The following is a 5840-nucleotide window of genomic DNA, read 5'->3' on the forward strand; positions in this document are numbered from 1 at the left end:
TAGTGCATGAGAAAACTACTAGTACACTCACAAAAATGTGTTTTTAAACTTTTAAAAAATAAATGTAGACGGACCTTCAGTCAGTTATAAGATATCCTCACCAAAATGCAGCCTCGATGAAAAACCCAAATTGCATTAGAAAAAAAGAGCACAGACAAGCAGCTAAGGTCAGAAAGTAACAAGACCATCTCTGCAAAATGGGGAAAATATTTATATAAATGTTTGGGCAGTTGGGTGTTGCCTATCATGCCTTACATTTTTCTAGTAATCTCTGGTTACCTGCAGTATGTTTCCTCTTCCTTTACAGCCAATGAGAGGTTAGCAAGTCAGAATATTATCAATCTGGCCCTGGGTACTAGTAACTTCTTCAGTTGAATATTCTCTGTGTCTGAGAGTGAAGATGTTAGATTCTCTGTTCCACCTCCTTCATATATACCTTTCTGCCTAGGTCCCCACCCCACCCCAGAAGCTGCATTGAAATTCTGTGGTGGTGGAGGCCTGCAGGACATGTTTCCAAAAGCAGAGATTAAGACAGAACATGTAGTGCAAGGTACTTATCAGGGATCAATACTTATCAAAGTTAAAAGAAGAAAACAGTTTTGAGCCAAGGTGGGAAATCAAGCTGAAATACAGGTCAGGAGTCAGACAAAGCCTTGACCAACCCAGTGGAGAGCTGTGGAGTAAATACTGCCCATCAGCATTGCTATAGGGTGACCAACTTGTTCCAATTTGCCCATGACTTCCCTTGTTTTACCACTGAAAGACCCACATCCCAGGATCTTTCCTAGGAAAATGAGGACAGTTGGTCACCCTACCACTTCTCCCACTTTGGGTTTACATCTCACTGCAGATCATGCTCTGATGCGGAAGCGGATCCGAAGAGACTGCAGGAGGAAGCTGTCTGCTGACAATTGTGGCAGCTGGGCATCAAGTCTTTTCTGGAAGGGAAATCTAGTGAAGGTATCCCTGATTCCTCACAGGGAGATAGGAAGCTCTATTCCAGTCCTGGCCAGCATGGCTCTCTTTCTTTCTTCCTCCTATCACTGGGCTGCCTGCCATGCTTGAGAATGAGTATGGCCTTTGGAGGTATTCAGGCCTGAGTTTAAATCCGAGTTGGGCCATTCATTTGTTACGCAGTCTTGAGCAAGTCAACCTCTGAAGCCAAAGTTTCCTATCTTGTGGGTATATTGTGAAGATCAAATGAGATGATACTTATGTAGTATAAGCATGGAGTAGGTCTTTGGTAAGGATGAGCCAACATTATTTTTGAGGAAAAATCTCCCACCTTGGAAAATGGAAGAGAAAACTACCTCAGCAGTGTCTGCATTGAGCAGCTTCCTGCTTCATTACATTCTGCCCTTTAAAGGTCCTTCTCGCCTTTATCTGTTCACTGGATAGTTTCCACATTTGCGCAATCCAATGGAAGCCATAGCTTCCGGACAAGCAGCATTTCTGAAATACACTGGCAGCCAGGAGAAAATGGCTTTTATTTGGGAGCTGCCTGCTCTCACAAAAATCTGAGAGTCAAAGAGGGCAGGGAAGGCATCAACAGCCTATGTTCAGCAAGGTCCCTGCAATTCTGAACTGTGAGCAAGGAAAGGGTAATGCTGACTAAGCTTGAAAAAGTGCAGTGAAAGGCAAACAAATAAATGATTTAAGGTTTTGGAAGATAGACTTTTGAAGAAAGCTTGACCTTGACCTCTGGAGCTTAGAGAAAAGCTCTGCTGAGTGAAGGTAGGTTGCAATAGTAAATTGGTCTGGACAAAACACATAGAGAGTCATTATGAGAGGAGGAAACCCTCCTCACCTTGTTGGGGCAGTGACTGCTGATAAGACATGTCCTTTAAGGGCAGCCTGTGGGAGGAATTGGGCTAAATTCAAGGACAATAGCAATCTTCATTAAGACCGAAAGCCAGGGACTGTAATATAGGGACCAACTCACTATGCCATTTTGTGAGCTGCTAGCCTGTGACTGGTTGGCTCAGTTGAACAGAGTAAGGAGTTAATAAGGGCAGGGGCCAGAGGCTGAATTCCTGCAAAGGCTAGCTAGCTTTATTCTTTTCCACTGTTATGCATTCTACCACTAAGCCATGCCATGCAGCTCACATATCTGCTACCAGTGCATTCTCATGTTTGCCCTCTAGGGATTTTTTGAGTTCTTTACAAAAGAGGGAACATGCTATTTTTTAAATAGCCTTTGCCAACAGACTAATTTAGCAGTAAGGCATTAATCCAATCACTCCATTATTAATTCAGCTAGTAAACAAATATTGGAGTATCTGTTCTTTGGAGGGGAACTCTGGTAGCATAGTGCCTAAGGCACTTGACTGCTAACCAGAAGGCTGGTGGTTCAAACCCACTAGCCACTCCTCAGAAGAAAGGTTGGGCAATCTACTTCTGTAGTGATATCACCTTGGAAACCCAAGGAGGGGTCGCTATGAGTCAGGTCTGACTTGATGGCACACAAAAACAACAACAACAAATAACTAACAGTTATAGCCTGGATTAAGTGCAATGAAATAAATTAATACTGAGTGATTTTAGATTGGCTGGCCAGGTAAGGATGTTCTGAAGAGCTGACATTAGATTGACACCTGAAGAATGTGAAAGAATAGACCAGTTAAATTATGTATAGGAGAAGATAAGTAAAGAGATGGCACAAGAGGAGAGTGTAAACATTCCAGACATAATAAATCATCCTTACCAAATATTTTATTTAGCACCACCTATTATGCTCTGGTGGCATAGTGCCTAAGGCATTTGACTGCTAACCATAAGGCTGGCAGTTCAAACCCACCAGCCACTCTTCAGAATGAAGATGGGGAAATCTACTTCCATACAGATATTGCCTCAGAAACCCAAGGAGGGGTCGCTATGAGTCGAAATCAACTCAACAGCACGGAGTTTGGATTATTTATTTATTTATCTGTTTATTTATTTATTGCTTTTTATGAGCCAAAATAAGGAGCTCTGGTGGTGTAGTACCTAAGGTATTTGGCTGCTAACTAGAACATTGACAGTTCAAATCCACCAACTGCTCGGCAGAAGGAAGACTGGGGCAATCTACTTTCATAAGATTTACTGTGTGTGCAAGGCTAACCTTGCACAGATACCAGTGACACAAAATACCTGCAATCCTTACAGAAACAACAGAAGACAGACATAGGGTAATCCCTCACAGACACCCAGAAACTGTGGGAGAGAGATCCAATGGATCTACCATCTCAGGACCATAGTACTGGGGGACACCAGACTCAATTGGCACAACAAAATACTTAAAAGTCTTGTTCCTCATCCTACATTGGTGAGTAGCGACTGGTGTCTTAAAAGCTTTCAGGCAGCCATCTAAGACGCAGCTAATGGTCTCCTATTGTTGGAAGAGAAGAAAGGTTCAGGAAAAAAAAAAAAAAGTGCATTTGGAAGCAATCGGCCCTAGGACACAATGGCCCTCAAGACCAGAAGAACTAAATGGTGCCCAGCTACCAATGCCAACCACTCAGGAAAGGATCAAATCTAGAGATCCTGGATAGAGTGGGAGAAAAAACATGGAACAAAATCTAAAAACTCAGTAACAACCAGAATTACGGGTCAGATGGAGTCTAGTGAGACCCCCAAGACTATGGCTGTGGGATACTTTCTGGGCCTGGAATAAAACTCACTCTCAGCCCAATAGTAAACAAGATGTACACACAGACCACTCAACCCAGGGTGGCACACCTACATACTCTATGGAAATGCATCCCTTGGAGCAATTGACCATGGGGCACCAGAGGGGCAACATTCACATGAGGAAATGCAGGACACACAGGAATACATAACTATGAGAGGCATGGGGGCGGATGGGAGGGGTGTTGCTGGGCAAGGAGGGGAGGAGACTGGGTTAGGGTTGGGGATGGTAAATGGAGAGTGAAACTAAATGTACACGTAATGTTGAATGTAAAACAAACTCTGCTCTGTAAACTTGAACCTAAAGCACAATAAAAAAAAAAAAGAAGAAGAAGAAGAAAGATAAAAGATTTACTGTCTCAGAAAGCCAATGGGGGTTGCTATGCGTTGGAATGGACATAATGGCAGTGAGTGAGTGAGATGAGCCAAATAGGAAGAAAATCTTGGTGATCTAATTCTGAAAAATCTCCCGATGAAAACTCTGTGGATTACAACACCTCGATCTCATTGTGTATGGCGTCACCATGAGTTGGGGGCTGACTGAACAGCAACTAATAACAATAATATGAGCCATAAACTCTGTTGGGTCAGGGATATAAAAATGAATAAGATACAATTCCTGAAAAAGAGGACTTCATCATGGAATGGGGGTTAAACAGCCAATTATTGTATTAAAATATGTAAGTGATAAGGGATTGTGGGCAGAATACTATAGAAGCACTTCAGAGGAAACAATTAACTGTGGCCAGGGGCAGGACAGTGTGTATCAGGGAAGTCTGCACTGAGTTCCTGACATTTGAAATGTATCTTAAACGAATTTACCACCAAGGGAATGAGAGAAAGGCCATTCCAAAAATAATGACTGGAAACATGAAAAGACCAGGCCAGAGGGAAATAGCAAGTGGTTAATTCTTATAGGAATATAGGCTTCATGCAGAAGCAGAGGGAAAGGGCTTGCTCTTTACATCCACTCCTCACTTATCAAGTATCTTATTAGTTGACATTTTACATTTACTACAATAGTAAAAAATCTATCATCTGACTATTTTGTGCATTATTGGTATACTTCTGACAGTAACAAACATTGAGGTGCAAGGTGAGAGTACTCTGGCTGTGATGATTAAGATTATGTGTCAACAAGGCTGTGCAATGATTCTCAGTGGTTCGGCAGTTGGGGCAGTGGTTAATGCATTTCGCTACCAACCTAAAGGTTAGTGGTTCTAATCCACCAGCCACTCTGTGGGAGAAAGATGAGGCAGTCTTAAATCCTTAAAGATTTACAGCCTTGGAAACCATATGGGGCAGTTCTACTCTGTCCTGTAGGATTCCATGAGTTGCAATTGACTCAATGGCAGTGGGATTGGTTTTGGCTTTGGTAATGATGTAGTCATCTTTCAGTTTGTCATCTGGTATGGTCACCCTATATTTTTGTACAATCCCAATTTTCACAAAACAACCTGCTCTTTGGAACCTAACCATGTCAATAAATGAGGAGTGGGTGTATTTTCTGGACAAGAATCCAGAGGATATTATTAGAAAGGAATCCTAAGCTTTCTGTCAAACACTAGATTAAATTTCTATGCATTTGACACTTTCTCCTAGAAATCCAGTGATGAATGTCCTGGTAAATGTTTAACAACCGATTTTCTAGGAGGGAAATAAAAAAAAAAATAAAAAAACAGGTTCTAAGCATTTGACAACTTCTGTAGTCTAAATATTACTACCATGGCTGATTTCAAGCTATGGTATCACTAAGCATAGAATTGGGAAGACATGCATCATCACTGCAAATGAACTGGTAAAAGCCCACTCCAGCACATTACTGCTGAAATCTCACTAAAATGAAAGTAAATGAATTATGAAAGAGGTAAATTTCACAAAGACAATGGAAAATAGATGAAAGACACAAAAACTATCATGAAAATTTTGAAAACGAGATGGACTAATGGTAACTGACTTAGTAGATACAAGGTACCTATAAATGTGGGAGTATAGTATGGATCTGCAAATAGAAAGAGAGTGTTGAAAGTTTTTAATAAAGAGAGAGTAGATCACACTCATAGAAATTAGAGAAGTCTGGCAGGGGACTGGAATTTTTTTTTTCTTTTCTCTAGAGATGCTGACTCAGTTACACTGGAGTCTGGTATGCCAGATGCAGTTAAAAATGAAGGTAG

Source organism: Orycteropus afer, unplaced genomic scaffold (genome assembly GCF_000298275.1).
Source record: "Orycteropus afer afer isolate SDZICR_OR568_19922 unplaced genomic scaffold, OryAfe1.0 scaffold00026, whole genome shotgun sequence".
NCBI lineage: Eukaryota > Metazoa > Chordata > Mammalia > Tubulidentata > Orycteropodidae > Orycteropus > Orycteropus afer.